The 12,124-nt window shown below is 38.0% G+C and overlaps 1 protein-coding gene across 8 annotated transcripts in view; it reads left to right on the top strand.

Annotated features, from left to right (window-relative positions):
* LOC107560004 (leucine-rich repeat and immunoglobulin-like domain-containing nogo receptor-interacting protein 1) overlaps nt 1–12,124 on the top strand; it is a 107,776-nt gene that overhangs the window by 48,719 nt on the left and 46,933 nt on the right. For all 8 annotated transcript variants that reach the window (XM_016244056.1, XM_016244057.1, XM_016244053.1 and 5 more), the window contains one exon: nt 6,946–7,094. The gene's annotated coding sequence lies outside the window, so the exon portion shown is untranslated. The remainder of the gene's footprint in view (nt 1–6,945; nt 7,095–12,124) is intronic.

Genomic DNA, 12,124 nt, shown 5'->3' with positions numbered 1-12,124 from the left:
GGTCAGTACGGTGAATGGATGGGCTGCCCCCTCCAGCCAATGCCTCCACTCCTCTAGGGCCAGCTTGATGGCAAGGAATTCTCTGTTGCCGATGTCATAATTATTTTCCACCGGGCTGAGCTTCCTTGAGAAGGCGGCACATGGGTGGAGTCGGGCTGGGTTCCCCTGCTGCTGGGACAGCACTGCCCCCACTCCTGTAGTGGAGGCGTCGACTTCCACGATGAATGGGAGGTTGGGATCTGGATGGACTAGGAGTGGGGCGCTAGTGAAGGCTTTCTTGAGGGAGGAGAAAGCTTCTAAGGCCGCGGGAGTCCAGGACAGAGACTTGGGTTTCCCTCAAAGAGGCCAGCAGGTTCTGGCTTCAGAAACGCTGCTGTTACTACTCACCCTTCCTTGACTTTTAGCCCCGCCCACCATCTCCTGCTCTAGCTCTAAGCCCCGCCCATTGCTCCACCCCAGTCATCTCATCCCTGCCTGCCTCTGTTTCCATCACTTGCTTCTGCTTGTTTTAACCATTCAGATAGTTTGCAATAAATCACATTAAATAACATACTAGAAAGTAAAGTTTGTATACAAACTGTGATGTTGACTTTACAACGCATAGTCTGAAATTTTTAAATCTTATTAAAAGTTTGAAGGTTGAAGTGTTTTTTTAAAAGCTTGAAGTTTAAACAATGGATGGACAGATAGACTGAGACTGATAGATGGATGGATGCAGTTTCTACTGTGTTCTGGGTAGTTATAGGGCGTTTTTATAGATGGTTGCTAGTGTGTTTTATCTCATTAATATGTTTGATGATTAATATATTAGTGTTGTCAAACGATTAATCGCAATTAATCACATCCAAAATAAAAAAAAAAAAGTTTGTTTACATAATATATGTACATTACGTATATATATAAATGCACACACAGTAAATATTTACTGTAACGGAAGAGGTCTGACACAACAGGTTAGTATAAATAAAATAGGTTTATTGGGTCACGGAGTACTGGGGTAGGGTTCAGAGGTGGTGAGGGAATAGTTCGAAGGATATGATGAGCAGGGTAATCCGGGTCTTTGGCTGTACAGGAGCTGGAATGCAGGCAGGAGGAGCACACACCTCAGCAATCCGGGAACTACGAGGAACAGGAGACACTAGGTGGTAAGTAATGCAGGAAGTATTCAAATGGAAGTAGTAGCAAAGTCATTGAGTCCTCTACGTGTATACAAGACCAGACAGTGAAGGTGTCTGAGGTGTTGGCTTTTATGCAGGCTGGTAATGAGGTGCTTGATTGGTGACAGGTGCAGGTGCTCAGAACTCAGGTGAGAGGGATCGTTGTGATTGGGTGGTGGTGGAGCCTGGCCGATCTGTTACATTTACATGCATATATTTATATTCTTCTTTTATATTATATATAAATATATTTAACATATAAACATAATATATTTTTCATGAATATTTACATGCATTGTATTTATATATACATAATAAATATACACAGTATACACACATATATTATGTAAACAAAAACTTTGTTGGATGCGATTAATCGTTTGACAGCACTAATATGTATATATTAATCAGTGTTATTTTAGTATTTTATATACTGTTATTTTAGAAATTTTGTGTGCTTTTGTCATTTTTTATTAGCTTTACATTAAATCTTTGTTTAGTTTTAATCTATTTTGTAGTTTTAGTAGCTTTAGTACTTCAACAGTTAGAAGCCAAGATTTTTTGATAGTCAGTTGCCAAGTTTAAGTTTTTCATCTACAATTTTTATTATTATTATTATTATTATTATTTAAATTAATGAACATTTTCTTGTAATAGTTTCAGTTTTAGTAAACAATAAAACAATAAAAACGTGTGTATGTAACATGTACATGTAACAATCTTTTTTGAGTGTCCTTAAAAGCATGACATTTTTAAGAAAGTTTAAAGAAAGCTTGACTTTTACCCTTTGTTACATTAAATGTTTTCCATTTAGCTTTAATTAATTTTTTGGTTTTTAGTACTTCAACAGTTAGAATAGAAAAATCTTATTTTTTAATTTTTTATTTCAGCTTTATTTTGATTAATGAAAAAAAAATGTTTAATAGTTTCGGTTTTAGTTTACAAAAACAACACTGATTTTCACATAAAAATCTTCTTGAAATTTATGAAATGTTTAATAAATAAATGAAAAAAAAATTGACTTTTACCCTGTCTGTTGCTTTGACGTCACAGTGCAGGATAGTCCCTATTGAGGGCTTGGGATTGTGCCATTCACCATGACATAACTTCCTGTGACTCCAGACTGGTTAGTCATATTTACAGCTCAGGTGATAGCCGAGCCATTGAGATGAACGAGAATCTAATAGTAAGCTTCCACCCACACAGCCTGACAGCCCAATCAACACTCCCCTGCTTGTCTGTAAGCTCCGCCCCATTCCATTCATGTGTGCCAGACTCTGAAGGCCGCCTCGCCACAAAGCTCACTGGCAAGATTAGACCCTATTGTATGGAGAGTGAGCCGGCAATAGGCCTGTCAGCTTTCTGGCACCCAGGGAATAATTATGCTCGGACTGATAGATGGCCGTAACTGCGGAAGAAGAATGGAGTAATTCTCATATGTGCCCTACCGCAAAATGCCGGTGGCCATTAACTGGAATGATGGGGAATTAAATTCTCCTCAGTATTTTAACAGGATCTCATTTGCAGCAGAAAGCCGAAATATTGCGGCATACCTCTCAATTGTGTCATTTGATTTCAGCGGCCTTGCGAATGGCACTCGGTGTGTGGTAATCACTCTCCTGTGTGTGACACAGGGGACAGCTGGGAGATCAGAAATGCTCATAAGGCTGTTGAGTAATTAAAAGAGATCCAGTCAAATAGATCAATGAGGATGTGGTGTGTTTACACTGGGTGTGTGTCTGTTTAAAGGGACAGTTCACCATAAGAATTAATGTTCTGTCATTTACTTACTTGTATGTTGTTTCATGTATGTTCTTTTTTCAGAAAACAAAAAGAGACTTTTAAGCTTCAAAAATGATGCAGAAGCATCATAAAAGTAATCTAATATGTTTCATCCTTCATCATAAAGGAATGACCTAAAAATTAACATTTGCTGAAAATCTACTCACAGATTTGGAGAAGTGTAGCATTTTATCACTTGCTCACCAATGGATGCTCTGCAGTGAATGGGTGCCGTCAGAGTGAAAGTCCAAACAGCTGACAAAAACATCACAAGAATCCACAAGTAATCCACATGACTTCAGTCCATCAATTAACATCTTGTGAAGCGAAAACCTGCATGTTTGTAAGTAACAAATCCAGCGTTAAGGCGTTTATTTAAGGTGTTTTAACTTTAAACTTTCGCTTCTGGCCAAAATACCAGAACATAATCTATAATAACGCTTCCTCCAGTGAAAAAGTCCATCCCCCGTTGGCCTCTCACATCAAAATCCACCCACATATTCATTGAGAATGGTTTTCGCTTGTAAACGGTGCTTGATCCATAAATATTTTTCTCTTGATTCAGATTAGATGACTTTTTCACAAGAGAAAGCAATATATGGACAAAGGACTCATATTTAGCTATAAGCAATGGTTTAAAGTTGAAAACGTCTTAATGATGGATTTGTTTCTTACAAACATGCAGCTTTTTGCTTCACAAGATGTTAACTGATGGACTGGAGTGGGTTGGATTACTTGTGGATTAATCAGCTGTTTGGACTCTCATTCTGACGGCACCCATTCACTGCAGAGGATCCATTAGTGAGTGATGCAATGCCACATTTCTCCAAATCTGTAAACAAGAAAGAAACAAACTCAGTCTACATCTTGGATGGCCTAATGGTAAGTAGATTTTCAGCAAATGTTTATTTTTGGGTGAACTATTCCTTCAAGTCTTTAGCTTGTTCACAGAAAATCTTGACATTTGCTCTATAGCATGACCTTTGGTCGTCATAACTCAAAGTTATTTGGCCACACATGCATTCTGACTAACAAGAACTCAAGAGCTTTCATTTCAAACTCCTAAAACATCTGATATTCTGATGCGTTTAATCGTCTCTGTGCCGACTGATCAGAGAGCATCTTCCGTCTGTAAGAATGTTTATGACTTATCTCAGCATTAGATTAAACTCCTTTCCCGTGAGGATTCGTGTCAAGTTAAGCAATAACTCAAAAGCTCATTAATTAGTCTTCCGTTTGATTGCTTTTCCAATATCCAGAGATCATGGTTTGGCTTTTAGCATGCCACTTGACTTTTCGACACAGCAAACAAGTAAATATATGAGTCTGTAATTGCTTCTTTGATCTTACTGCGGGTCACAGGTTCATTTCCGCATCAGGATATGGAGAACAGGATATTTTCGGGCCGGAACATCTGTTGTAAATGGCTTTGTGCACAATTGTTGCTTTAAAAAGAAAGTATTTTGTCAGACTCCAAGGGTTGACGGCAAAGCAAAAGCTTTTGTTTTATTTGGACTCGAATCAGAGCTGTTTTTACAATAAAACCGATATTTAGCATGTATTTGAAATATATTTTGGCCGGAAAAAAAATATATCTTTTTGAAGACCTTAATAATTTCACCTAATAATCTGGCTTTTGGAGTTTTAGAAGAGATCTCAAACTGTGCTCATATTAATTTTGTAGCTCAGCAAGTTAATAACTGAAAACTCATATTCTTAAAGAGCAAAATATGAGCCATAATGTTTCCTCCAAGCTGCGTTTATCCATCGTTTATCAATCTTTTTCATCTTTCTGGCCTCCCATGCTGCCCGCTTAAACATGGCCTCTGGGTATGTGCCCAAATGCCCATATGGTCAATCCAGTCCTGCTTTTGTTCTCTCAAACCCATTCAGGCTATTTTCATAGATGATTTAGTTGTAGTCTCTGGCTTGCTACCACAGTCTTCTGTTTGAAAGCAGCATGCATTTTCATTAACTTTACTGTTATAGAGTGTTTTGTGCAACAGCTCTTTATTTACTAAGAAAAAAGCTATACTTCTCAGCATTACAATGAGATTTTCTTTCATTCACGTAGCTGAGAGTGAGTTACTGATATCCTGTTGAACTTAGTATGAATTTCCCAGCGCACATTAATGCCGGTTGACCTAGGAATCTTGCTTGTGAAGCTAAATGGGTGTTTTAGTTTCACAAAAACCTCATTTAAACATTAAATTGTCATTTGGGAGAGCCGCAACCCTTGTGTAACTCTAGATAGATTGCTAATACATTTTTGTCCTGTGAAGTTGGAGGTCCAGGTGGAGATGAAGCCGCAGTGGGAAATTCGCTCGGAAAATGAAGGGTGGCCGACATGTGTGCGACTTCTGTATTACAGTGGAGAAACATAATGATATCTCGACAATTTGTATTAAACAAGTCTTGGCATTATATAAATTCTGCACATTCAGGGCTATTAAAAATACCACCGTGCAGGGAGCTGCAATACAGGAAGTGGCTTTGACGATGTGTGCTGGTGGGATTCAGGTGGAGATGAAGCCGCAGCGGGAAATTCACTCGGAAAATGAAGGGTGGCCGACATGTGTGCGACTTCTGTATTACGCACCTTGTGGCCAATCAGAGAGGGGCAAACTCTAATTGTGTGGCCGAGAGGAAAAAAAAGTGACCCTCCCAGCGGAGGCAATCAGTAGCAGTGGACGCTCACAGCAGAGCCAATCAAATGGAAGGGTTATGAGTTATAATATAATAATATAATATAAAGTCTCATTTAAAATAGACAGTGCTGTTAAACCTTGAGAAATGGTCACATCTGCTGCAGCCATGTGAGGATACATGTAATGGAGCTTACTGTAATTTAAAATATATGTAGCGGATGCGTTAATAAAGGCTTGACGCTGAAATATTTCTTGGGGGACTTTATTATGACTGCTTTCTCGACAGCAAAAAAGATTGTTTTGGGTCACCATGAGGTTGCTAAGTTGCTCTAAGGGGTTTTTAACACAGTTGCTAGGGTGGTCTGTGTGGTTGCTAAGGCATTAAAGTCTGTGACATTCTGCTCACTAGATACGGTTCGAGTTTTTGCTTGTAAGTCTATGAGATTGTCACGTTTTATCATCCATCAGGTGCAAGTCATTATGTGGTGTTTCTTCAACTTGGGGCCTGATTTTTATTAAAAAGAAGAAAAAAAAAGAGAAATATTTTGTTTTGTGTTGTTTTACTCTCAGATATTAGATCTTGAATGTAATCATTTATATTTTTACAATAAAACCAATTAAAATATGAACGTCTACGTTTAGAACTTTGATACATCTAAATAAAAAAATCCTCACGAATGTCCCTCATTTGTCATTTTCACAACAACCAACAATTTTGCCCCGAATTAAGCTTGAGATGAAATTTGAGACGTGATGTGTAAAGAAAACAACGTAAAATCGAGGTAAATATCACAAAACCAGGGTAAATATCACTTGTGAACAATGTTTATCGTGTTTCATTTCCAGTCAAGCTGTAATTTTGTCCAAAATATCATGTAATGCTGTGAAATAGGCAAAGACATCATCCGTTTTGTTCCAAAAATGTTTAAAATGCATTTACTCCACAAAATGCTTTTAAAAATATGTAATTTGAGATTTGATGGAAATAACACTGAGGTGAGATTACATTTTTAAGACTTTGTCTTAAAAGTCCACCGGAACAAAAGTGTCCATAGTTGAAGAAAAACCCAAGTCCAATAACATAGGAAAGTAATAGCACATTTTTTTATTTGAGATATCATTCATTTCTGTAGCATGCAGGGTGAGATATGTTTCAAATTTCAGTAGTTACTATTGGAGATTCTTCAAATCCTTAACCCTCAGTTTGAGTAATAGTACCAATAGTGATGTTTATTAGCAAACGTGGCTAATAAATATATATTCTAAGATAATTCAATCCAATGAAATGCACCCAAATGATGACATACTGTAGCATTAGTCCTGAAATATTCTCTTCTGCTTTGTTTTTCTCATTGCAGTTTCATCTGTTCTGGGATTTTCCACTGAGGAGACATTAAGACAGGGGAATGTGGACGTGGGAGAGAACGTGTCTCCGTCTCCGTCTCCTGCACGATTCACTGTGAACCAGCAGCCTCCATCCTAAAGAGCAGAGAAGCATTTACTGCCCGTGAGTACAACTCAGCCTCTCCTACAGAGCGAGTGATTTGTGTTTCTGTGATGTTATGTAAGTGCTGGCACGGTATTTTTCCTCAGTATACTGCTGTCTCCTGCAGCTACACTTTAAATCACATTAAAGCCAATGTGCCAGAAAAGAAATAGAGTTGATTTCGAAATAAAAGAGGTGCCGCGTTGACAGTCTGTGAGAGAGGTGAGTGATATCAGCATATCTGACAGACAGCAGCTTCCGTAGGAGTTTACAGGGGTTCGTCTGAACCATTCAGGGCCACCAGGAGACGTCCAAATGTGTCCGCACCCACAAACCCAGCCGGAGCAGAACAAACACGCCCACTGACACGTATCAGCTTCGGATGATACGCCCACGGGTCGTTCGCGCACCGCCTGTCGAGCTGTAATCTGATTGGCTGGCTTTATGGAATTCATGGTTCACGGTTTTATTTGGTTTGTCCTGTTTACAAATTACTGGGTGGCTAAAATGACCATTTCTGAGGAAAAGTTTGAGAAAATTGTGGGATTGCTTGCGCTTTTTCAGTTTTGAATTCTACAGACAGCTTTGTTGATGGATAAGTCAATTTTGTTGTGAATTTGTGTGCTCTGTTCAGTTCAAAGTGCGTCTCCTGCAGCTACACTTTAAATCACATTAAAGCCAATGTGCCAGAAAAGAAATAGAGTTGATTTCTAAATAAAAGAGGTGCCGCGTTGACAGTCTGTGAGAGAGGTGAGTGATATCAGCATATCTGACAGACAGCAGCTTCCGTAGGAGTTTACAGGGGTTCGTCTGAACCATTCAGGGCCACCAGGAGACGTCCAAATGTGTCCGCACCCACAAACCCAGCCGGAGCAGAACAAACACGCCCACTGACACGTATCAGCTTCGGATGATATGCCCACGGGTCGTTCGCGCACCGCCTGTCGAGCTGTAATCTGATTGGCTGGCTTTATGGAATTCATGGTTCACGGTTTTATTTGGTTTGTCCTGTTTACAAATTACTGGGTGGCTAAAATGACCATTTCTGAGGAAAAGTTTGAGAAAATTGTGGGATTGCTTGCGCTTTTTCAGTTTTTAATTCTACAGACAGCTTTGTTGATGGATAAGAAGTCAATTTTGTTGTGAATTTGTGTGCTCTGTTCAGTTCAAAGTGTCTATCATTAAATTGTGGTATACATGTATCGACATTATATCGGCCAACCTGATATTGTCAGCCATTGAAAAACCTATTTCGGTTAACTGCTAATCGCTTTACATGTTTCCTTTCTAGTCTAAAACTAAACATATGTTATACAATTAAAATTTCTCATCCATTAATGCTTTAAGTATGAAAGGAAACAACTCAAAATGTAGCATAGATTCCAAAGCACATTTTAAACGGGATTTAACTACATTTAATGTGTGTACGATCCTACTCACCAATTGCCATAAACAAAAATGAATGCAAACTCAGTCTCCATGTAGTTTGATAGATTGTCAAGAATTAACTTGTATTGTGAGTTTGTGAGAGAATGAATTTCGCTTTACATGTTGATCTTGCTGTCTAAACCAACACAAGCATTATCCTACATTTATCCGTACGTTAGTGGTTGCACCGACTAATCGACTTCAATGCTCAAATTTCTCATCCATTAATGCTTTAAGTATGAAAGGAAACAACTCAAAATGTAGCATAGATTCCAAAGCACATTTTAAACTGGATTTAACTACATTTAATGTGTGTACGATCCTACTCACCAATTGCCATAAACAAAAATGAATGCAAACTCAGTCTCCATGTAGTTTGATAGATTGTCAAGAATTAACTTGTATTGTGAGTTTGTGAGAGAATGAATTTCGCTTTACATGTTGATCTTGCTGTCTAAACCAACACAAGCATTATCCTACATTTATCCGTACGTTAGTGGTTGCACCGACTAATCGACTTCAATGCTCTGCCATGACGCTTTAAGCTTGACGTCGACTAGTCGCTGGTCCTATAGAGGGCGCAACAGGATTATAAATCTTTGAAGGACATCCACATTTACGCTCCGTTTCCAAACAGTTAAAATGACAAATAAATGCATACTCTGAAAGCGTTCCACAAAACATGTGAGATTATATTACTGGATTATGAAATTACGAAATTGACCGGGAGAATGCACATTTTAAACAGTTTATTGTACAGGTAAGTTAATCGCCGTTCTAATCTAATGCACTGCTGCACTGTAATGCACACACATAGGACAGTCGTGCATACATCTCGCGCAGATCTCGCGCACACAGTATCATTCAGAGTGGAAATGTATTGTCAACACTGTTCTGTGATTTCTCAATAAAATAGCTTAGAAACTGAAAAGTTTAAGCATATATTTCTTAATAACTAAATCCCACAGCTTCAGTACTAGTAGAGAGTCGCTGCCAGGTAGAATTAATTCACTCATGCAATCGCTCTCACTAATGCATTCATATGAATGTAATCTTTACTGTGCTACTTTATCTGTTATCTGATTTAGAACGAGCAGAAATCTGGTCGAAATATAATGACCCAAAGACAAAAGAACTGATAAAATTGAGCTGTTATAGGAGCAATAGCCATGTGGGCAGCGCTGTGTCATATGCCATAGCTGTGCACAAGGTGTATAATCACAGCTCCAGACTTATTTCTTCATTAATGACGTCATCAGGGACTAGTCGACTTCGACTCGACTTTCATCACATAAAAGTCGACTTTTAAAAATCAGAAGTCGTTCAAACCCTACCGTACGTTAATGTTTTAAGTATGCAAAAAATTGTAGCGCAGATGCTACGACATATTTTCAATTTCTCCATTGTGCCTGCAGTCAAGGAGGAGAATGACCTCGCAATCACATTCATATTTTGCGATTAAGTGTGGAAAAGTGTATATTTTGTAGTAAATCTGCATACCTTCCAGTTCAGAACGTGTACATCTCGTTTTAAGATTGTGACAAAACCCAAATTATATTGTAGATGCTATGACGCATTTCAAACTGGATGTAATTACTAATCGGATGTAATGCTAATCGCTTTATATGTTGATTCTCTTTTTGAGAAAACAGAGTTTATTATAAGACTAATAATAAGACTGTTTTAAGACAAAACACCCTAAATTGTAGCATAGATGACTAGATTAGACAACTGTGTGTGCTATCCTGATTAGCGATTAGTGAGCAGCAATGAGCAACAGCCCAAAAAAATTTGTGAGAAACATAATATTAGACACACCTTGTAGTTTGTTGGTAGATTGTGAAAAGTTTTAGTGTAATTGAGTTTGTGTGAGAATGAATTTTGGCATTGTACCTGTAGACACGGAGGAGATTAGCCTTGTAATTGCAGTTCATATTTTGCAATTACTTATGGAAAGTGCGTGCTCATGACTGAAAACAACACAAGTGACTTTGGAGCTTGAATGAGCTGCTTTGTGGACTAGTATTTATACTGATAGTCAAAAGTCTGACTATGCAAGGCTGTTTGAGTTTTATTTGATGGACTCTGGGCTATTTCCATGTAATTGGTTGTAAAATAGTTTGCTTTACGCTGGGCTGTTTTTGCGCCTCCGTAGCTAGTAGAAACCATGAGGTAAAAAGGATCCGTCCAAAACAGCAGGATAAATGAACCTTGTATTATTTTGGTTTGTCATTTTGAATGATAGCGTATGAATTCCAACACATAAGCCAGTATTTGAAAGCCATATCTGTGCAGAAACATTACAGTCCTGCCTCTCTCTCTCTCTTTTCCTCGTCTTGCTTCTCTTCTCCATCATTTATCGTGACTGTGTGGAGAGGAAACCAGGCTGCAGTAAAGCTGACGGATGGCATTTCGCATGACTGAAGACAAACGACATGCTAGATTCTGCATGTATGAATCTCTTCCTCAAAAAAACAGGGAAAAAGATAGGAGCTCAATTTCTGCCTGAGAGTGAGATGAGATTGCTGGGCCATTATGTTTTTTGTTGCTCAGAGTCTTGTGGATGTTCTAAGGAGCTCCATTTTCTCTTGACTCTTTCTGTCAGATCACACACCATAAAAACATCCAGTTAAATTTATGCTAAACACTGCCAGCTGAGTTCAGATTAAAGAAGTACGACAAAAATAATATAAAGCATCTTGAAGTAAAATAAAATCATATATGTGACTGCTACTTTGCCATATGAACTAAACAGGAAAATAATTTTTTTCTCTTGAAAAAATTATTTGAATAATTTATAATATGTTTTAGTAATACTGTAAAAAAAAAAAAGTGTTGATTGGGGTGTAAAAAATATTAACTATTGATTTATATTTGAATATTGACTGATGTATGGAAGAAATTATACTGAGCAAAACATATGTGTGTTTCATAGTAAAATATTGGAAAAAATAAAACGGTACATACATTTTACAGCATGAATACAGTGACATAATTGGTTTCACTTTATTTTGATGGTCCCTTTAACACATTCTGTTGTCTGTAAGTAATGTTGCACCTACATATATATTAACTCTTACTAGAGAATTAGAGTATTAGTAGACTGGTAGGGTTAGGGTTAGAATAAGTTGACATGTACATGCAAAGTTACTTATAGTCAGTAGAATGTCTGTTGGGAGACCATCACAATAAAGAGTTAGCAGAAAATAAGCGGACAGTCTACTAATATTCTAATGAGAGTTAGTTGACATGTAGGTGCAACGGTAGTTATTATCAACAGAATGTTCAAAAGGAACCATCAAAATAAAGTTTTACCAAATTATTAAAATTGTTGATGCAAAAAACTGTCCTTTTTAACCATCCAACCTTCCATCCATTCAATCAACCAACCATCCATCCATCCAAACAACCATCTATTCAATTAACCAACCATTCTTCCATCCATTCAACCAATCAACCATCCATCCATCCCTCCATCATCCCTTCCATCCATCCACTCATCCATCCAACCAACCATCAAATCATCCATCCAACCAACCAAACATGCAAACATCCAACAATCCATCCAAACCAACCATGCAATCATCCATCCGTCCAACCAACCATCAAATCATCCATCCATC

This window comes from Sinocyclocheilus grahami, unplaced genomic scaffold, assembly GCF_001515645.1.
Source record: "Sinocyclocheilus grahami isolate Dianchi unplaced genomic scaffold, SAMN03320097.WGS_v1.1 scaffold707.1, whole genome shotgun sequence".
Taxonomy (NCBI): domain Eukaryota; kingdom Metazoa; phylum Chordata; class Actinopteri; order Cypriniformes; family Cyprinidae; genus Sinocyclocheilus; species Sinocyclocheilus grahami.
Note: the sequence above shows the minus strand (reverse complement) of the source record. Positions and strands in the feature narration are given on the sequence as shown.